This window comes from Cynocephalus volans, chromosome 3 (genome assembly GCF_027409185.1).
Source record: "Cynocephalus volans isolate mCynVol1 chromosome 3, mCynVol1.pri, whole genome shotgun sequence".
NCBI classification, from domain to species: Eukaryota; Metazoa; Chordata; class Mammalia; order Dermoptera; family Cynocephalidae; genus Cynocephalus; species Cynocephalus volans.
In genome coordinates this window covers 101,339,703-101,363,820 of record NC_084462.1, presented here as the reverse complement: position 1 = coordinate 101,363,820, position 24,118 = coordinate 101,339,703, and the positions used below count along the sequence as shown (strand labels likewise).

At 34.6% G+C, this 24,118-nt stretch overlaps 1 protein-coding gene across 2 annotated transcripts in view; it reads right to left on the bottom strand.

The window, feature by feature from the left end:
- The window catches only part of DPH6 (diphthamine biosynthesis 6), a 183,002-nt gene that overhangs the window by 58,653 nt on the left and 100,231 nt on the right, over window positions 1-24,118 (bottom strand). The gene's annotated exons all lie outside the window — the stretch shown is intronic.

The following is a 24,118-nucleotide window of genomic DNA, read 5'->3' as shown; positions in this document are numbered from 1 at the left end:
AAGCAATAATTAACATGACTTGTCTTGGCTTATCTGCACAGTTATAAAAGAGGAATCAGATTAACATAACATACAGGAGCTACCACAGGTGAGTATGTGTAGGAGGGAAACTCAGCAATTGGGATGGCTGCACAATTAAAGCTCATGTTCTAATTATCATGGGCATCTCAATGTTAACCCAAAGGGTGAAACTTTAAAAAGAATATGTTAAAAATCTGAAGAAAAAACTGGTTAGCAGCCCTCCAAGAGGGAAGCAAAAAGTTGAAAAAACATCCAGGCTTCCTGGGAGACAGATAAGGACAATGGCTATGAGAGATATTTGTACTGAGACATTATCTGAAAGGTCCAATAAAAAAATCTGTGGATAGTAAAAAAAAAAAAAAAACCTGGAAAAAATTCCACAGAGACGTTTATGAACACGTTAAAAGTATCAAGAACATCTTATAACACAACACATTTTTTCTCTGAATTAAATACCAAAAATGTACTGTCAGGGAAAGGAAGAATCTAAAAAATAAAAAGACAAAAGGTAACAGGAGTACTTAAACAGCCAACATGAGTGGCTGAGCTAACTGCTGATCTTCTCATCAGGTAATGAGGACAGCAAGTAAGAAGATGAGAAGTAGCGAAGTTTGTCAGTTTTCTTTTGCATTGACTTTTGCCGTACAGGATAGTGGGGCAACGACTATTCCAAGGGCACTTTCTGAGAAAATCAGTGGGGTAGTATCAGAGAGCAATCTCCTAGGAGGAAATAATAGAGCAACTTGAGAAATTCCACAGCAATAAATCACCATGGCCAGATGGTATTCAACTGAGAGTTTCTGAAGGAAATAAAGTGTGAAATGGCTATGCTATAGACGAGGATATGCAATGTATCTGGAAAACCAGCAAGTGTTCCCACATATTGCAATTTTGCTAATATGAAGCTTTACTTTAGGAAAAGAAAAACAAATTAAGATTTATAGAATTATAGACTATAGTCTCTCTTGTTGATAATGGAGAAACTGATAGAGTCTAATTAAGAATAGCCTCCTTCAACATCAGGATAAGGTTAACCTGCTAAGGTCAAATCACCCATGGAGTCTATAAAGAGAACACTGTTTCTCTCTATCCTATTAAACTTATCTGGAAATGCCAATAAAATACTAGATAGAAGTAAACCAGTAAATGTAATTTATTTGGAAATTACATGAAGCTTTTAACAAGGTCACATGAGACTACTGGGGAAAATAAATAAGCACAGACTTTGGGAGGAGAGGCCACAAGAGAAACTTCTGTCATTAATTGTAAAATTTGCTAAGTAATGAAAACAAAGTTTCAGGGACAATTTCTCTTTTCTTCCCTAACACTTCCAGAAGCATAGATCACCTTCAAATTAAAAAATAATAAAAATAATAAAATAAATTTTACTAATGACAAGAGGCAGAATAACAGTAGGGAAGGAAGATGAACTCCCAAATCAAATAAATAAATAAATAAATAAATAAATAAATAAAAAAGAGAAAGAGAGACCAACAGGCAATGGCAAAATAAGCTTGTAACAAAATGTTTACCTATCAAATGGAATCCAAAAGCTGAAACTAAGTGTAAGTTTCTCATCATTGTGTCCTGTGTAAGCATCGGGTTTTGGTGAAAACTAACAAGAGATCAAGTAATGAGACTGATTTTTATGTATTCAAATGAGGGATGTCTTCTTCAAAGAGACCTTTGGACAATATTATGCTTATTCAACAGTATAGGAGGGTACGAGGGTACGAGGGTACTTCAAAAAGTTCATAGAAAAACTGAATTAAAAATTAATATGAATCCTTCCACGAACTTTTTGAAGACTTCGCATATATTTGCTCTTGATCAAAGTATTTCTAAAAATGTTTCTGTAGAACTGCCTCTATTATGGAAATTATGGAATGCTGGCAAATCTTCACCCTTTTTTTTTTTTTTTTGTCTTTTTTGTGACCGGTAAGGGGATCGCAACCCTTGGCTTGGTGTCGTCCGCACCACGCTCAGCCAGTGAGCGCACCAGCCAGTCCTACATAGGATCTGAACCCGCGGCAGGAGCGCCGCTGCACTCTCCCAAGTGCGCCACGAGGCCGGCCCAAATCTTCACCCTTTAAGAGTGGAGCCAGAACCATCAGGAAAGGATGGAATTTCTCTCTAAAAAGCAAAGTCCAGTTCTACAATATCCAATAATCTCTTCTGGATCAGCATGAAGGAGCAGTAACATATAGCAAAAGAGCAAGAGCACAAGCCATGCAATAAAAGTTTGAAGAAATCCACACAAGGACTGGGGCAACTTTCTATGCCACTATGTGAGAGCTCCAAATGTTAAAAAATTTCCAAATAAAAGACCTATTTCACTATATAACTTCCACTTGCTCATAGAATTATCCTTTAAAGCCACAGAAAGTACCAGCAGCCTTTCAAATATTGTGGATTGCTATAAAAATCCCTTTCTCCTTGGCCCAGTAACCCGCTGCTTTCACTTCAGGCTAAATATAGAGCTCCTTTAAATAGTCTTCATTTGGCACCATTGCTTGTCCTTTCACGGTTCTGGTCACTCTCCACCCACTGAATTAAAGTTGTTTCTGTGTCCCATTTTAATGTAATCTGTCCCCCTGCTTAAAAACGTAATTTCTGTTCATTATAGGAAATATAGAAAAACATAATAAAAAAATTTAAATGTTTCATATTAACATTTTCTGGAGATATCTGCTGTTAATACACTGCCATTTTTGTTTTTATGGTTTTCCCAGGAATACCTTTTGCATAGACTTGAGATCTAACTTTTTATAATATTTTTTCTCTTAAATTACTATAGATATATTATATACACATAAAATCTGGTGTCTTTACACAAGAGAAGTGTCTCTGAAAATCTATAAAAAATTTAAATCACATTTTAAATATCAACAGAATTCAATATTGAAAGAATTTCTGTAATGAAAAATATTTTCCCCTAATATGAATAATTCTTTGGTAATACTGTTTTATCTTAACTTTTACGTTGTTGTGTAGTTTTTATGAGTTTGAGTTGCAAAATCAAAACAGTGTTAAATAGGAGCTGGCTCCTAGGTGATTGTGGACAGAACAGCTAAACCTAGTCTATGAAAAAAAAGAGGAAATGATTAATTTGTTAATGTGTATCTGGGTCTTGGAGCAAGTTAACCTTGTTAATTTGTAGACTGAATTGAAAAATAAACTATTAAAAAATGATATTTATCTGTTCAAATATATGTTGTTTATGTGAACCCTGAGTTTTTCCAGGAAAAGTAAACTGAATGAAGAGGAAAAAGGACAGAAGTAGTTTGAAGTCATGCTAATACTAATGAATGAGGTCACAGATCAAATAATTGCGCACCATCAGCAGCATTCACTTCTCCTGACTGGAGTTTATTATTTGTTAATTCATTCATTGCTAGTTGGTTTATAAAGTACCTGTGGTTATTTACCTAAAAGATAGTAGGTAACCTGTACTTTTTTTTTTTGCTACTTGATATGTTAAATAACCTTCATAATATAAAAAATCCAATTATTGAAGCATAGCTGAATAGCCCCTGAGCACACAGGCTCCATTCAATTTGCTTACATCTATTACTCCTGCCCAAGAAAGGTGAAAATTTATTCTAAGATCTTTTCTTTATCCTGTAGACAAAAAATAAAATGAAATAAAATCAGTGATTTTCAATCTAATTACTAAACTATTTGTGGTACTGCAATTATAATTATGTTTTTAACTCCTGAATACAAACATTTCCTTCTAGAAAAATTAGTGTAAGCCATCATCAGTGTCAACTATGAATGTATTTCCTGTACCTGTCAAGTTAAACATTTTAAGGTCAGTTAAAAACATTATTATTTAGAAATTGTAATACTGCTCCAGTTTCCTAAAACAGTTAGCTACAGCTGATCTATCTTTAACAAAGCAAATAAAAATATGAGATTAACAAGTGCAGTATAGAGAGCCAAAAAGCCTTAAGATGTAACTAGTTTAGACAACAATTTCTATGAACCTGTCAAAAAAAGAAAAAAAAAAAAATCTCCTACTTTCAGTTCCCTTCAAAACCATAGGTTTTACTTTTCTTGCCTATATTCCATTTGTTGCATGAGAAATTCACAATGATTTTTAAGGTGGAGAAAAGAAAAGAGGTGTATGGGATTTATGCTGCAGCACAGTTAAACACCCAAGAGTCTTCTTTGAAAACAGGAAAATGAAATAGCAAAGGAAGGATACAAGAAAAGCTGAAGCAATAATTCACTTGTTCATATATTACAGCACATCAAAAGCTGTTTATAGTTACCCCATACTGATCTAGCAGTAATAATGTGTGTAATGCGTGTTAAACTGTTCAAAAAAACTTTCACACCTACTGTTCCATTTTAGTGGTAAATGTTTGGTAGGATAAATGCTATGTCATTTGTTTTACTGATAAGAAAATGGAGGCTCTGAGAAGTGAATTCTCTAGATCGCAAGGTTAAGAAATGACAAAATCAGGCACTGGAATTACAGATTTTGACCTTGAGTCCAGTACTCTTTCCTGAAGATCAAATTAAGCCATGATAAAATAAAGAAGTGTTCCTTAAGCTAAGGTGCATAAACAGCAAGGTGCCACAGGCTACAAAGGCCCAGATTAACATGGCATATCTTCCTGAAACAATTTTCTTATGAGAACTAAAGAAAAAAAAAAAAAAAGTCCAAAACAAAGAAATATAATGGGAATGAGTATATTTTATGTTAGGCATACATCAAAAAGTCTAGGAGGTACCACACCAGATTATTATAAAAAGCAGAGAGTGGTCCTCAGCCTCTAAGGCTGCCCCTTAGAACCAAAAACTTGGCCAATTTTTAACAAATATGAATACCTACAACCCATCCCAAAACAACCAATTCAGACTATCGGGGAGTACAGGCCTGCCTATAATAAGTACCTTTTTCAAAAATTCCCTAGGTGATTCCAGTGTGCAGCCACAGCTGAGAACCACTGATGTAATGCTACACTGGTGGATGAACAAAATATGGATGAGTCCTTTGGTTAAACAAAGTAGAGGTACACGAAAGAGGAATACAAGAGATGAAAAACAAATCTATGTGATATCTGAAATGGGTAAAAATAGGAAATATTTCATGGAAGAGTACATTGCTAATTTATACTCCTGAAAAAGGTGCTAGTCTTTAAGACATGGTGTTTGCTGCAGTGGGGTTTATTGTCATTATGCACTATCCCCTTGGATAGTTTTTTCAGACTCACATTACTAATAGAGCTCTTAGACCATGCACAGGTCCTACAAGAAATTAATCCAGTGAGCATAACTTGAAAAAGAAAAAGGAGCCTTATTATGGCAATGGGGGTGCTAGGAATTGTTGAATCAAACTGAAAGCATTTCCTATATTCCAGGGAAAGAGGAAAGAGGTACACCCATAGAACATGTTGATGTATTAGCAAAACAAAACAAAAACACACAACAACCTCTCCCACAAAACAAACAGATAAGTTACTAACAAAAGAAAGAAACTCAAATTATCCATAAATGTGTTATGTTTCATATGTTAGCACAAAAGAAAGATAATCTGGTCACAGGAAAAAAAGTTTTTGAAATATATACAATTCCAGAGACAGGTATTGAAGATATATTTCACCTGAATAAATTAAGAAGAAAATAAAGGGATCAATAATATAAAAGTTGTGATATAAAAGCACTAATGTACACAGGTACTTCAAAAAGTTCATGGAAAGATTTGTATTATCTTTTAATTCTATTTTTCCATGAACTTTTTGAAGTACCCGTGTATATAACATGCCAAAGAAGTTTAGCAAATCAGACTCTTAAATGCAAATGTCAAATTCATTTTGAAAGACAATCTACATAACTAACAATAATAGCAATAATATGGGTTGCATTTTCAGGAACTGGAAAAGGTGGAAAAATTGACTGAAAAAGTAATGGACAATAGCGATTGATATGTTATACAGTAGTTCCCTCTTATCTGTGGTTTCACTTTCACATTTCAGTTACTTGTGATCAACTGCAGTCTGAACACATTAAATGGAAAATTCAAGAAAAAACAATTCATAAGTTTTAAATTGTGCACCATTCTGAGTAGGTCTTGCACTGTCCCACTCTGTCCCTCCCAGGATGTGAGTCATTCCTTTGTTCAGCAGTATCCACACTGTATAAGCTACTGACTTGTTAGTCACTTAGTGGCCATCTCAGTTACCAGATATACAGATAGTCTCTGACTTATGATGGTTCAACTTATGATTTTTCAATTTTATGATGGGTTTATTGAGAGATAGCCCCATCATAAGTCAGGGAGCATCTGTACGGAGTTTGGTACCATCCATGGTTTCAGGCATCCACTGAGGGTCTTGGAATGTATCCCTCACAGGTAACGGGGACTACTGCACACCGACAGGTATAGACAAGGATCCAAATTCCTCCCATTTAGATTAGAAGAAATAACTTAACTGTACAAAGAAAGCTTTTCAAAGCAGGAGAACCAGTTGCATTCTCACAGAAGAAAGACAAGATTCCAGGTCTTAAAATCCCCTTAAAGACACCTAGATAACAAGAAAACTGCCAGACTATAGTGAAAACCTATCTTGGGTCCCTCTAGCCTATGGTCAGCAAACATTTTCTATAAGGGTAAATATTTTAGGCTTTATGAGCCATATGACTCCTTCACAATTACTTGACTCTTCCACAGCAGCAGAAAGCAGCCACAGACAATATATAAATAAATGAGCATGGTTGTGTTCCAATAAAACTTTATTTCCATATTTAGGTGGTAGGCCAGATTTGGCCTACAGGTAGTAGTTTGATGACCTCTGCACTAGACCAGTGGTTCCCTATGTTGGCTTTATGATGGAACCAATTCATATTGGAGCTCCAAAAAAATACATGTGTCTGGGTCCCATCCCCAGATAATCTGATTTAATTGGTCTGGAGTACAGTCACTAGGATTTTTAAAAGCTCAACAGGCAACTTTGATGTGCAGGCAAGGTTAAAAGCCATTGTTCTAGAAACTTGGCCTGGGCCCTTGATATATCTGTCTGTGGAAAAGAAAAGGAAAGGGAGGGTAGAGGTGTCTTTATTTGGCTGAGACATTCCCAAATGTACTGTACTAGTCAGCCCAGTACAAAATATAAATCAAATACAATGGTACCAGAGCATCTTGTCCTAAAATGTTTATATCCATCTCTATTATCAGCTTCTAAACAAGAGCAAATCCAACACAAAACAGTAAACATATTTCTGAAAAAATACAGCAGGCCAGTTTGAATCAAAGGTCAATCCTTTGTTTTCCTGGAATCTAAGGATCCCAAATAGGACTAGGTTTCTGGTCCATCTATAGGCCTACCCTCTTAAATTCCATATATTGATTAAGAAGGACTGAAAAGACATTATTACAATTTTTATGTTGATTTTTATAGAATTTTAAGTTAAAAGATGCTTTTGAAAAGATTAAAGCTTATTATTTTTAGGATGCATTCCTCCCAAAACAGCAGAGGATATTAAAATATTACATATAACTAGAGCTAGAAGATAAAGAAAAAAGCAATGAAACATTAAAAATTAATGGCATAAAATAAATAAAATAGGAAGAAAAGTTATAAGATAACTTATTGATTATAACAGTAAGAATAGAGGATTAAGTTTTTTAAGACAAAGACTGGTTCACAAAATCTAATGGTTTGCTAATTATAAAACACTCATCAACTGATAAAAATTAAATCCAGAAAAAACATAAATTACTGATGAGTTGCAATTAGTTTAGTAATATTGCATTGTTAGAAATAAAATGAAAAAATTCCTTTCCTGGCAGAATAAACAATTTTATTTGAGTTAGTTTACATGAGCTAATTGGGCTCATGTTAAAATTTCGTCCTCAGTGCAGCAGTGTTGGGAGATGGGGCCTAGTGAGAGGTATTTGGGTCATAGGTGGATCCCTCAGAAATAGATTAATGCCCACCTTCGAGGGTGAGTGAGTTCTTCTTGCAGGAATGGATTAGTTCCTAAGAGAGGAGATTGTAAGAAGAGTCTGGCTTCCCTGGTTTCTCTCTCTTGCTTCCTCTCCCACATGTGATCTCTTTGCACGTGCCTCCTCCCCTTCTATTTCTGCCATGAGTTAGAGTAGCAAGAGGCCTTCACCAAATGCAGCTGCCCAATCTTGGACTTTCCAGCCATCAGAAATGTGAGCCAAATAAACCTCTTTCTTTATAAATTACTGAGCCTCAAGTATTCAGTTATACAAACACTAAATGGACTAAGACAGGCAGTTAAAATGGTCTTAAAAGTCAATGGCATCTTCTGCCTCCTAACATAGAGAGGAAAAGAATAGCCACACATATACACAAATACTCTCCAGAGGACTGAGACAGATTAAGCTTAATCATGTAACAACAACAAAAATCACCAAATATAAGGAAATGAAGTACTAGAAACAAGAATCAGCACACAAGTTCATACATACACAAAAAAAGGGGATTTAGGCCACTGACGATTTCAGATGGTCAAAGAACAGACTACATATAAAACGTATAAGGATTTTTTAAAAATGGACAAGAGACAGTAAGAAAACAGGTAGAATTTCCACTTATACCTATGAAAGAGTAACACTTAGGGGGCTTGTTCTCCTCCTATAAACAACCAGAAAACTGGACAAATTACATCAAATAATGGGTTTCAGACAAAAAACTTCATGTAGCAGAACTGTAATCCCTTAGCTAACAGAAAGAAGTGAGGTGAGTCCTAGAGTCACACATGGTTTCTGCCTAGAGGCAATTTTCAGACTTAAGTGCATAGAAAAGTCCAAACTGAGTTCAATAGTCACTGGGAATCAAAGAGCTAAAGATCAAAGTTTGGGGAAGCTGAGGTGCCTAGAATTTGCGGAACAGAATAACAGAGAGAAAAGAGTTATAGAAACAAAGGATTCCATAAATCTGACTGGGGCCCTTTGAGTTTATGGCTAAAGACCAATCTGCCCATGCATAGAGTGAAACTATATCAGGCTGGACAAAAAACAGCTGTTAGGGGAAGAACAATTATGAGTGAGCTAAATAATTTCTGGAGCTTATACAGGGCTGGGCATCATCTGGGTTCGCAACAGTCAGGGGGTATGTTGTTGGATATATATGACATTCAATACAAACCCCAGAATGGTCAAGCCTTAGCAGTACAGGTAAACTAACCCCAAAATACACCTTATTCTAGATGCATCCTAAGAGACCTTAAGAACATGTGTCAAATAAGTAATGGGCAAGAGTGTTCTGGAAGTGAAGAAAGTATAAAGCCACAGATTCAGGATGCCAAAGTATTCCAATCAGCTAAATAGAAAGAAACTGACACCACCAATGCACATTAAACTAAAACTACAGGAGAAAAAGAAAGACAAAAGATCTTAAAAGTAACCAGATGAAAAAGGACATAACTTGTACAAAAAAAAAGACAATAACATTATAAGTAGACTTCTCAGCATCAACAATGCAACTAGAAGACAATGTAATAACAAACATACACAGAGTGCTTAGACAAAATAATGCAGAATTATATAACAAAAACCAAACAGTTATTTTCCAACAATAAAAACTAAGAACCTGTACGTCACTTGGAAACATCTAAAAGACATGTCAATAAACAGAAAAATGACCCAAAAAGGGAGGTCTGAAATACAATAAGGAATAAGGAAAACTACTGGTAAACATTTGGGAACCCTAAATACTGTCTGTATAAAATAAATAAAAATAAACAAAATAATAATGTCATTTATGACATTAAAAATTATGAGATTAATAACAAAATTAAACTATAAATAATTTAAAAATACAATATATAAATCATGAGGGAACAGACGAGTCAAAGTATTGTAAGGTCTTGTATTATAGGAGAATATAGTTACAAAGCCAATTAACATTATATTTTGTATAGTATCTGTGAAAATGGCCTTCAAAATGAAAGCAAAATGGAGACATATGGAGAAAAAGAAAAACAGAGAATTTGCCACCAGCAAATTCACACTAAAACTATTAAAGTGAGTTACTCAGGCAGAAGAAAAAATGTTCCCAGAAGAAAACAAAGACTTTAGAGAGTTATAAAATGTAATGGAAGGGAGAATGCAGGTAAATATAAATAAATATTGCTTACATAAAGCCAAATAATATATTATGAGAATAAAAATATGTCTAAAATTAAAATGCAAGGCAACTATAACACAAATCCAGAAGGTAGATAGGTTAAAGCATTTACAAGTTCTTAGCATGTCTGAAAATGGTACAGTAAAAATTTTTCAAAGGAAGATCTACGAATGGCCAACAGACACATGAAAAAATACTCAACATCACTCAGCATCTGGGAAATGCAAATTAAGACCACTTTGAGATACCATCTCACTCCAGTCAGGATGGCTAACATCCAAAAGACTGAGAATGATAAGTGCTGGAGAGGTTGAGGTGAAAAAGGAACTCTCAGACACTGTTGGCAGGGCTGCAAAATGGTGCAGCCTTTACGGAAAATGGTATGGCGGTTCCTCAAATAATTATAGATAGATCTACCACAGGACCCAGCGATTCCACTGCTGGGAATATACCTAGAGGAATGGAAATCATCATGCTGAAGGGATACCTGTAGTCCAATGTTTACTGCAGCTTTATTTAGAATAGCGAAGAGCTGGAACCAGCCCAAATGTCCATCATCTGCTGAGTGGATAAGGAAACTGTGGTGCATCTACACAGTGGAATACTACTCAGCTATAAAAAAGAACAGAATACTACCATTTGCAACAACATGGATGGACTTAGAGAAAATTATATTAAGTGAAACAAGTGAGGCATGGAAAGAGAAATACCACATGTTCTCATTTATTTGTGGTAGCTAAAAATAAATAAATAAATAAACACACACACAAAGCAAGGGTGAGGGGGGGAAGAAGACAGAATAAGGACAAAAATTCCTTTAACTGTTTAAGTCAAGTGAACAGATATGGTATGTGGGGGGGGGAGAGGAATGGGCAAAGGGGCATGGAAATCAATTACAATGTATATTGAGAAGTAAAATAAAGTAAATTTATATATATATATATATATATATATATATAAAGTAAAGAGTAGAATAATGGTTACCAGATGCTGGGAGGGGTGGGGGGTTGGGGGAAGAAGATCAGGGGTGAACTATTGGGGAAAAAACTATGCTATCTATTCCAAGTGAATCATTGTGCAGTATATGTACATATTGAAACAATACACTGTACACCACGAAAATAAATATAAATAAAATTGAGTTAAAAAAAGAAAGAAACAGAAAAAAGCCAGAAAGGATATTTAAAGAAATAATGGCTGAAAACTTCCCTAATCTGGAGATAGATGCCAACAACCTAGCTACAGAAAGCACAGAGGTCTCCAATCAAATATGACTCAAGGAGTAATACACCAAGACACATAAACAAACTATCAAAAATCAAAGATTGAATAAAAAATCTGAGATCAGCAGAAAGAAGGAACACACCACATACAAAGGAGTGTCAATATGACTATCAGTGGACTTCTAAGCAGAAACTCTATAGTTCAGGAGTGAGTGGGATTACATATTTAAGGTGCTAAGGCAGGGGGTGGGGGGTGAGGGTACTTCCAATTAAGAATACTTTATCCAGCAATGTTGTCTCAAAAGTGAGGGAGAAATAACTTTCCCAGACAAACAAAGGTCAAAGGTCTAGTGGTCATAACCACTAGATCTACCTTTTAGAAACTGCTAAAGGGAGTTCTTTAAACTGAAACATACTACTGATTAATAATAGGAAAACATACAAAAACACGAACCTCAATTATAAGTAAAACAGAGCTATTATATTAGTCTGTTTCTGTTGCTTATACCAAAATACTTGGAACTGGGTAATTTATACAGAAAACAATATTTTTTGCTTACAGTTTTGGAGGCTGAAAAGTCCAAAGTCGAGGGAACACATTTGGTGAAGGCCTTGGTGGTGGTGATAGTGACCCAGGTGTCTCACATGGTAGAAGATGGTGGAACAGAAAGAGACTAACCTCTCATGTGCTCTTCTTTTAAAGCCTCAGAACCACACCTCTGACCACCATTACTAATCCATTCACTGTGGCATAGTCCTATAATCTAATCACCTCTTCAAGGCCCCATCTTTTAATTACCATAATAGGAATTCCGACCCTCAACAGTTACAGTGGGAATTAAGCTTCTAACATACAAACTTTAGGGACACAATTCAATCAATCCACAGCAGCTATATTCCCAATACTTTACAAATGTAATAAGAGTGTATAAGGCAATTTTATACCTACTTTGATGGTTAAAAGACAAAACTATTCATAACAACTACAGGCAAAATAAATTGCCAAAGGATATACATTACAAAATTATGTAGATTCTGACATTAAAAACAAAATGTGGGGGAGAGGGATAAAGGTGTAGAGTTGTATGCAATCAAAGTTAAGTTGTTATCTCCTTGAAATAGGCTGTTATAAGTATAAGAAGTTCTATGTAAACTTCATGGCAACCACAAAGCAAAAATCTTTAGTAAAAGCACAAAACCAAAATAGAAAGAATTCAAAGCATACCACTAAAGAAAGTCATCTAACCACAAATGAAAATAGCAAGAGAGGATGAAAGAAACAAAGTATCTACAAAACAGCCAGAAAACAACTAACAAAATGGCAGTAGTAAATTCTTACTTATTGATAATTACCTTGAATATAAATATATTAAATTCTTTAATAGAAAGACACAGAGTGACTGAATGGTTAACAACAACAACAAAGACCCAACTATATGCTGCCTACAATAGGCTCACTTCACTTTAAATAACGCACATAGATTAAAGCAATGAAAAAAGATATTCCATGCAAATGGAAATCAAAAGAAAGCAGAGGTGTCTATATTTGTATCGGATAAAATGGACTTTCAATCAAAACTATAAAAAGAGACAAAGAAAGACAGTGTACAATGATAAAGGGGTCAAGTCGTCAAGAGGATATAATAACTGTAAATATATATGCACTCAATATTGGAGTATGTAAATATATAAAAGAAATATTAAAGGATCTGTAGGAAGAAACAGGTTGCAATATAGTAATATCGAGGGATTTCACTACCTCATGTTCAGCAATGGACATATCATTCAGACAGAAAATTAATAAGAAAATTGTGGTGGACTGAATGTTCCTTCAGAACTCACTGATGCTTGATCCCCATTGTAACAGTGTTAAAAGGGTGGGAAATCAGACCACAGCAGTGTTAAAAAGTGGGGTCTTTAGGAAGTGATTTGATCATGACAATTATGCCCTTGTGAAGGGTATTCATCCATTCATAGAGTAATGGATTAATGTTTTAGTGGATTGTTACAGCAGTGGCACTTTTAGCTTTATAAGGAGAGCAAGTGAGCACATTAAAGAGCTCTTGCCATTCTCACCATGTGATAAGCTGGTTGCCACAGGACCCTGTAGGGAATCCCACCCAGAAGAAGGCCCTCACCAGATGTGCCCCCTGGACCATGGATTTCCAGCCTCTGAAACTGTAATAAATAAATTTTGTTTCTTTATAAATTACCCAGTTTCAGGTATTCTGTAATAAGCAACAGAAAACAAACTAATACAGAAACATTGGTCTTCAGCAACACTTTAGACCAAATGAACCTAACACATACAAAGAACAAGCCAGCCAACAACAACAGAATACACATTCTTCCAAGCACATTCAAAACATTCTCCAGGATAGATCACATGTTAGGGTACAAAACAAACCTCAGCAAATTTATATCATGTGTCCTTTCTGACCACAATGATATGAAACTAGAAATCAATAATAGGAATTTCATAAAATTCACAAATGAATGGAAATTAAACAACATGGTTGAGAACAACCAATGGTCAAAGAAGATATTAAGTGGAAAAATATTAAATATTAACAAATATATTGGAGACAAACAAAAATGGAAACAAAATATACCAAAACGTATAGGATAAAGCAAAAGCAGCTTCAAGAGGAAAGTTTATGGCAATAAACATCTATATCAAAAAGGAAGAAAGATCTTAAATAAATAATCTAATTTTAAAACTCAAGGAACTAAAGAAGAAAGGAAGTAATAATGATTAGTACAGAACTAAGTGAAATAGAGACTAGAAAAATACAAAAGATCAATGAAACTAAGTTTGTTTTTTGAAAAGATAAAATTGACAAACTTTAGCTAGACTAAGAAAAGAAGAGAGAAAATTCAAATAAATAAAATGAGAAATGAAAGAGGAGACATTGCAACTGATACCACAGAAATACAAAGGACAATAGAGACTACTATCAATAATTATACACCAAAAAAATTGAATAACCTAGAAGAAATGGATAAATTCTTAGACACATGCAACCTACTGAGACTGAATCATGAAGAAATAGTAAATCTGAACAAACCAATAATGAGTAAGAATGAACCAGTAATAAAAACTCTCCCATCAAATGAAAGCCCAGGACCTGATGGCTTCATGGCTGAATTCTACTAAACGTTTACAGAAGAACTAATACCAATTCTTCGCAAATACTTCCAAAAAAATAAATAAAAGAGGGAATACTTCTAAATTCATTTTATGAGGCCAGCATTACCCTGATCCCAAAGACAAGAACATTACAAGGAAAAAAAATTACAGGCCAATATCCTTGATGTACATAGATGTAAAAATCAACAAAATACTAGCAAACTGAATTCAACAACACATAAAAGGATCTTCCACCATGATCAAGCAGAATTTATCCCTGGAATACAAGGATGGTTCAATATACGCAAATCAATAAATGTGATCCATCACATTAACAGAATAAAGAATAAAAATTATAATCATCTATTATACACAGAGTGAGCATTTGACAAAACTCAACATCTTTTCATGATTAATATTGTTAAAATATCTGTACTATCCAAACTGATTTACAAGTCAATGCAATCCCTATCAAAATTGTAAGTCATTTTTAATAGAAACAGAAAAAAAATCCTAAAAATTCATATGTAACTACGAAAAACCCAAAAGAGCTAAGGCAATCATGAGCAAAAAGAACAAAGCTAGAGGTATCACACTATCTGATTTCAAATTATACTCAAAAGGTATAGTAATTAAAACAGCTTGGTAGTGGCCAAAAAATAAATACTCCGAACAGAACAATGGAACAGAATAGCGAGTCCAGAAATGAACCAACACATGTACAGTCAATTAATTCTTGACAAAAGTGCCAAGAATACACAATGAAAAAAGGATAGTCTCTCTAATAAATGATGTTTGGAAAACTGGATATCCACATGCAAAAGAATGATACTGGATCCTCATTTCACACCAAATACAAAAATCAATTCAAAATAGATTATAGACTTAAACCTAAGACCAGAAGTTGTGAAACTACCAGAAGAAAACAAGGGAAAAACTACATGATGTTGGTCTGCGCAGTGATATTTTGGATTTGTTTCCAAAAGCACAGGCAACAAAAGCAAAAATAGACAACAAATGGGATTATATCAAACTAAAAAGCTTTAGCACAGCAAAGGACAAAAACTAACAGTGTGCAGAAACAACCTACAAACTGGGAGAAAGTATTTTCAAGCCATACATCTGATAAGGGGTTAATATCCAAAATATATGAGGAGCTCAAACAATTCAATAGCAAGAAAACAAAAAACCCAATTAAATATTGGGTAAGGGACCTGAATAGACATTTCTCAAAAGACATACAAATGGCCAACAGTATATGAAAAAAAAAATGTTTGACATTGCTAACATTAGGGAAATACAAATTAAAACCACAATGGGATATTCTGACATTTGTCAGAATGGCTATTATCAAAAAGACAAATGGCAAGGTTGTGGTGAAAAGGAACGCTTGTACACTGTAGGTGGAATGTAAATTAGTACAGCTGTTATGGAAAACTGTATGGAGGGATGTTTCTCAAAAAACTAAAAATAGAATTACCACATGATCCTGCCATCCCACTTGTTTATTTATCCCCAAAATTTGAAATCATTTTGTCAAAGAGATGTCTGTACTTCCATGTTCATTGTAGTACTATTCACAATAGCCAAGTTATAGAATCAACCTAAGTGTCCATCAACAGGTGAATGAACAAAGAAAATGCGATATACATACACTATTCGAGCAAAAAAAAAAAAAGAAAAGAAAAAAATTCTGTCGTTTGGGACAACATGGATGGAATTGGAGAACATTATGCTAAGTGAAACAAGCTGGGAAGAGAAAGAGAAATACCACGTTCTCACCTATGTGTAATCTAAAACAATCAAACTCATAGAGGCAGAGAGTAGAATGGTGGTTACTGAGGCTGGAGGGTGGGGGAAATAAGGAGATGGTGGTCAAAGTGAACAAAATTCCAGATAAAGAGGAGGCACTTTTTTTTTTTTAAGGTGTCGAGCACACTGTGGTTAATTACACGTGGTATAATTACGTGTTATAGTTAATAAGAGAGTATTGTACATGCTGTGGTTTGAATGACCTCCAAGCACATGTTGGAGCTTGACTCCAACTCTAACAGTATTAAGAGGATGAGAAATCTGACTACGGTATTTGAAAGGTGGGGCCTTTAAGAGATGATATGATCCTGCGGACTGTGCCCTCATGAATGGATTACTCCATTCATGAATTAATGGGTTAACGGTTTAATAGGTTATCAGGGAGTAGACTGGTGGCTTTATAAGAAGAGGAAGGAAGCATGTGGACACACTCTTCCCCTTCCTCACCATGTGATACCCTGCATCACCACAGGACTCTGCCGAGAGTTCCCACCAAGAAGACCCTCACCAGATGTGCCCCCTGGACTGGATGTCCCAGCTTCTAGAACTGTAAGAAATAAATTTTATTTCTTTATAAATTACCCAGTTTCAGGTATTCTGTTATAAGCAACAAAAAACTGACTAATATAGTATATTGCAAAATTGCTAAGAGAGTAAATTTCAAACCTTCTCACCACAAAAAATGTTAAGTATTTGAGGTAATGGGTATGTTGACTAACTTGATTTAATTATTCCGCATTATATTCATAAATCATAACATCACTTTGTACCCCATAAATTTATACAATTACAAATTGTCAATTCACAATAAAAGATAAAATAAAAATAAATAAAAAATAGGCAAAGGATTTGAACTGACAAGATGCTCAACATCATTAGTCATTAGAGAAATGCAAAATAAATCCACAATGAGATAAAGCTTGATACCAACAAGGATAGCTATAATAAGAAAGACAGAAAACAAGTATTGGAAAGGATGTGAAAAAACTGAAATGCTCATTCATTGCTGGTAGAAATCTAAAATGATACAACCACTTTGGAAATCAGTTTGGTGATTCCTCAAAATGTTAAACGCGGAGTTACCATATGACACAGCAATTCCATTTCCAGGTATATACTTAAAAGAAGTGAAAAGTTGTGTCAACAGAAAAACGTGTACATGAATGTTCATAGGAGCATTATTTATAATAACCAAAGAATGGAAACAACCCAAATGTCCATGGACTGATGAATGGCTAAATAAAATGTGTTGTATCTTTGTAAATAAAATATTATATGGCAATAAAAAGAAATCAAGTACTGATACGAATTATAATATGGATGAACTTTGAAAACATTATTCTAAGTGAAAGAAGCCAGTCACAAAAGATCACATATTATATGATTCCATTCATATGAATTGTCCAAAATAGGCAAATCTATAAAGACATGAAGACACAAGTTCCTCATGATGGTTAGGACTGGGGGGTGTTGGGGGTTAGGCTGGGGGAAGAAGGAAGTGACTGCTAATGAGTACAAAGTTTCTTTTGGGGGAGCAAAAATATTCTAAAATTAGATTGTGGCAATGATTATACAAATGGTAAGTACACTAAAAAATTGACCTGCGCACTTTAAATGGGTGTAGCACATAGCACGTTAATTGTATCTCCACAAAACTGTTAAAACATAAAGAATGTACAGTATATAACAGCTATATGCTCAGACAGTAAAGATTAAAAACTCTTAAAAAATGGGAGGGAAATTCAAGACAAAATAAACAAAAAATTCTTTTTAACTTTTCTCAGAAATTACATTGGTAGTGGTGGCATTAGCATTGTTATTCTGAGATTGTTTCATATATTGTAAAGTTTTTTGGTATCTACATCTATTAGTATGCTAAGTACCAACATGAGTTCCCTGGAGCAGAACAGATTATTATTATTATTACTTATATACAGTAAATAAATAATACCATTCATATTCTTCTCTGCCCCATCTCTTAACCCAGGATCAAGATGATGAAAAGGACATGCAATCTTCCAAGTAATTTCATCTACCATATGTATGGAGTCCCCAAAAGGTAAACTACATGTTGATTTAGGAAAAAATGAGGCAGCTGTTTCTCCTCTCCTGAGATAGTTTCCTTGGAATAAGAAGGGAAGAACTGTGCCTCACACTTCGGAATGTAAATAAATCCTTCTAGGGAGGAAAAACTAGTGTCTCCAGTTTTACAGCCCAGGAGATGTCTCCAAGGACCTGGTCTTATACCCCCCACCCCTTGGAAATGTAAACACATATCCAGAGAGGTAAATGTCTTTGGAGTTTTCTCCATCTATTCAGTCATAAATTAAGTTCTAAAGCTTATCTTTTAGCCTAGGTCCCAAGTTCTTTAAAATTTGCTTGGAAAGCCCTAACCATGAAGAAATAAAAATATTTTCTCTACAACCTCACATATGTAATGTTGTACAAAATAACTGAGAAGGTGAGTTAAACCAAAATATTGGATTTCCACAGCAGACTCAAACAAATCAGAGATCTTACCCATTATTAACTTTTACTGATAATTTCAAGAATAGAAATAATCAAACAGCTCAGCAAATCAGGGAGAGCTCTATGACCACCAGAATAGCTCTCTAGGTCCTTCTCTGCCGTACTGGATATACCATGACCCAGATTAGCAGGTAAGGTCAATTATAATAACAGTATCATTCTCCATTTCTCCCCAACAAAAACTTTTCTCATGTACATTCACATTCATAGTGACCAAGGGTAGTGACTGGAGATTATTGGTCAATAAATTCTAGATTCCATCTGATTTGAAGACATAACTATATCCCAGATATCACAGGATAGGTTTTAACAGTCACCAGCTTCCAGATGTCATGCAACATACTACCTTTAATACAACACAATGTTGTTCCTTTGTCTATCCAATCCTAACCAGTATACCATGGAAAAGACAAATCCCCTATTTATCTGTGATACCTGGGCCACTAGAGAATAAATATAAAGGCCATGCTGTCTAGTAATGTTCTACCATAATTTAGGTTAACCATAGTGTTCCCATAAATATGCATCCTTATCTTGCCTTTTGGCACTCCTGGGCATTGATCTTTAAAAACACCAATTTCCATAGTCATTAGAATATCCAATAGTCTTTCTGAGGTAAGGGTACAAGACCTCTTCTTGCACAGTTAACTGATAAATTATGTTCCATTAAAGTAAATATTCTATTAGTTCAGTCTTTTAAAGCTTTGCTGTCCCTCCCTCTAGGGCCATTTCCAAAAGTAGCCAGTCTCCTGCAAGAGAGCTCCCTCTAGTGTCTCTATTTGGATTAACAAGTCCTTTTCATCACTATGAGCTTTCAGTATTATTTTGGTCATGTAGTACCCCAAACTAGTACCAAAAACTCCTAAAGAATATCAAGACAGCAGGGACAATACTGACCAAGCCACAACATGGATTATTACTATGGTACATTTGTGAAATTTATGTAATTTAGGAAAATGGTTTGTACACACACAAAAAAGTATGCCCCATGAGATTTGTCATTTGTTATACAACAAATACAGCTCTACTTGGGTGTGTCATAGGATTCCCACAAATGCACTTTGCAGAACTCCAGAGAAGAGTTATTAGTAATATCTATTTATTACATCACATCCAAATCCATCTCCCTCAAATGTGATCTTCCAATTCCCTTAAATGAATTCCATTCACATTCTGTATTTGAAGGAGATCAAATTATGGCAGGCAGTGGAAATCTGCTTTCCATTATACCTAGGTAGATGTCTTAGCCACATATTTTTTCAATTTATGCACACAAAGAATGCAAAGGCTCTACTATTCTGAATCCTCCACCTATGTAATTCATTAGTAATAGCAGAGGCATCAGGAAAATGATCAGAATGGTAAATATAGCCTATAGACCAAGAACTGAGTGGTAATTGTATTGAAGTACACTTATATTGAATCACTAAGTGGTACTCTGTCACACTGTAGCTTCCAATGATCAAGATGGAATCTTTAGGTAGAGCTTGTTCATCATCAATTTCCCTTCTCTGCAGAAAACGAATCCAGAGTTCTCTCTCAACATCAGTTAAGGTTAGCATCAGATCTGAGAGAGATACTTAAGAGTATTATTCTCTAACTCGGAGGCATTGGCACATGACTGCATCTCTCCATAGAACTGTAATTTACTTATAAGTGCTTTTCCATCGGTTATGATTCACCCCATTTTCATTTATTATCTGTTTTGACCCATATTCTTTTTCCTTGTGATTGGGCTTTCTGGCTCAGTAGATGTATTATGTCCAGAAAAAACAGCAGCCTTGTTAACACTTCTCTTTGGCAGATACTGTAGATCTGACAGATAAAGAATCAGAGGACACTTTTCTCTGTGTTTACAGATAAGCCTTAATTTGCCTACTGGTAGGCAAAGGGGTGGTTATGCATACCCCTAAAGCCTTTAGGAATATGCACTGTAAAGTTTAATGGTATTAATATTGTGGTTTGTGCATTGACAATACTTCCTTTTGATTCATGCAACTTTAAACTCAGGCCTGGGACCACCAGATCAGGCAAAACAAAAGAAAAATTTTATGAAATTGGAAAGACACATAGTTGTACTTGAATCCTCTCCCATCATCTCATTACTATCTCCCAATCCTAAAAGACTTACCAGCAGAGTCCTGGCAATCCTTCCTTTCATAGTCAATGTTAGTACAAAATCATTTAACTGATTAAGCTAACCTTTAAACCTGTATGGTTTTTCTAATGATCAGTTTAGTTATTTTGCAGACAAATACGTCTTTCAAGAAACAGAAGGTTTCCCAGTGATGGGTAAAACTGGTCTCAGGCTTTTTCTCCAATATCATCTCTTTTTTTTCTCTCTCTTACCAACCAGATACATCCTCCTAAAAGCAGTCCAAAAGATAAGGACTCTTCCTCTAGAGTAAATACCATTAGTGAGTTTTCGTTTGTTTGTTTTTGCCATGAGGTCTATAATTAACATGTTTATGAGAAGATTATATGAGTTCTTCTTTCTTTCAAGGTAGCATACCCCAGTTACTGGAAAAAATAGATTGCAGACCTGCTGTTTGGTCTTTTTGTTGCCATTATTATGGAACTTTCTAATAAATGACATCTCTTATGTCCTTGAGAACCAATATTCTTCATTGTGGAAGAAAGAAAGAACAAATGGAATTATATTTGTCCTTATATAGTACTGAATTTAATTTCAAAATATCATGAACTCATGAGATATTAGATACACATATATGCATATAAATACATATAATTTCACACTAAAAGAAACCAAGGCTTCTTGAAGAAAAAGATACTCTAGGTCTGGTACAGAAAATGTACAAGATAACCCATATCTTCATAGCAACACTATTTATTATAATGCCAAATTGGAAATTACCTACATGTCATCAATAGTAGAATGGACAATTAAATTGTGGTATATTCCTACAACAAAACACAATGAGAATGAACACACTATTGCTTTGTTAAATAATATGGATGAATCTCATAAGCATAATACTGAGCCTATGAAGCCAGATATGACAGAGAATATACTATATGATTCCATCTATATAAAATTCAAAAACAGGAACAACTAATCTATGGTTTTAGGTATCAGGAGAGCTGTTACCTTTGGGAGAGCAAGTATTGACTAGGATGATGTTAGGAATGCTCTGTTTCCAAAATGGGTATTGATTATATAGGTATAGTCACTTTGTGAAAATTCATCAAGTTGTACACTTGGTATTTGTGCACTTTTATGTATTTATGCTGTACTTCAATAAAAGGTTACTTAAAAACAAAATGAGGCAGATCTATACTTACTGTCATGGAAAAAAATCTCCAAGACACAATGATGATTTGCAAGTTGCAAATCAATACACAGAGTAAAATAGCATTCATGTTATAATAAAAACCCATAAAGCAATCATAGTATTTCTATGTGTACATATATACATACAAAAACATGACCTTGGAAGATGATCAATTATCACTTATGTGCGTATTTCTGGGAAAGGGAGCGGTTGGCAGGAAAAGGGAGGATAGAAAACACATGGTATCTTTAACTCTAAAATTTTAACATTTTAAAACAAGAATGTTTTTACGTAATACTCATACAGTCAAAAACAAATATTTCTAAATGGCTGGACTGCTCTTACATCCAAGGAGCAACTGGTTCGTTAAATAAGTCTAAAAACCAGTAGAAATTCCTTTAAACACTATGATGATAATGTAAAAATTTCAGGAGTTCATTGACACCTGTAAAACAACAAAGTTATATAACATAATTATCAGAAATAAATTTTTATACATCCGTGTGGAATCAACCCTTTTCTGTTATAAAACAATTCCACCGAAAAACGTGCCACAAAATTTTACCCTGCCACGGAAAGCTCTTATTGTCCCATTTGTTGCTTAAATACTATTCTGACTATTTTAAATGATGGTTGGGGGGGGCTTGGAAACCTGTATTACATCATTTATATGTTTCTATGTCTTTAGAAGGACTGTGCCACTCAATAAACCTTTCCTTAATACTGTTCTCAAGAATAACTTTCAACTTTGCACACCTATAGGTAATCAACAGAAACCATGTGCTATAAATGTTAAAATTATTAAAATCTGATCTATACTTTTGTTATTGAGATGCTGAGGACAAATTCGCTCAGTTTTATACTTTACCCAAAGGTTTAATACAGCTAATTCACCATCTCTAACCTCTACATAGAGGAACATACAGAAATGAAAGGACACACAATATTAGTTACATACTATTGTAAAGGTGGCAAGGTCAAATTCAATGGCTTTGTCTTTCCAATGAGGCAGGTCTCTCTGGGTCCTAATTCAATCCATTAACTGGTAGTAAAGAGGACAGTATGTGTACCTTCCATGAGGAGTCATGTGAAGTTCATTACAGAACTATGCAACCTTAGAAAAGAGGGAGTGAGAGACAGAGAGCAAGAGAGCATACTCTGTACAGATTCACATGAAAACTCCTATGACAAATATATTTATAGCGAGAACTTTAATTATGAGAGTTGCTCAGCAACATTTCTCAGAAATGAGAACATAACACCCCCTCAATCCTCATTTTAATAGCTAAGGAGATCAACAGCAGGTTCTCTGAATAAGGCTTTCCACTAAACATAACTCCGCAAGTTTAACAAAAAGCGAGTAGCTTGGTATTCACCAAGGAGAAATATTATGGGATCTATACTCTTTCCTTTGAATGCTGTTTAAAATGTGAATTTATCTGTAAAGTCTTTCACAGCTTGAGACCTCATTATTTCAGAGATCAACAAGGTAAACACTCTCAAATGAGGTACATGATTTAGGCTTTGGGAACCCTGAGGCCCCAGGGCATTTTCTATAACAGGTTCGTGAAATAAATATATTGGGTTTAAACCCCATGGTTTCTTGAAAATGTATATAATTATAAAAATTCGAGATAAATTAAATGTGTTCATACATAATATTCGTATTTGAATCAGGTTACCACCTGCCTGCTGTGCCTAACTGATCAAATAACATTCTCTCAAACATGATTTTCTCACCATTCCCAACAAAAACCTACTACCCTGTTTATTTCTGATAACACAAACAAAATCAATCATTCTATTTTAGCATTATTCAAATATGTTAAAAAATGCAAGGAAAATATCAAGTGTTGTGCCAAATACATATTTTAAGAAGCTTTCAAACCCCTCCCCCCAAAAAAACACCACGAAATAAAAAACAAAAAACTCTTTATTTCCTGTTTCTTACGAATCTGAATTCCAAATCCTATAAAAAGAACTTAAATCAAAGGACCATAA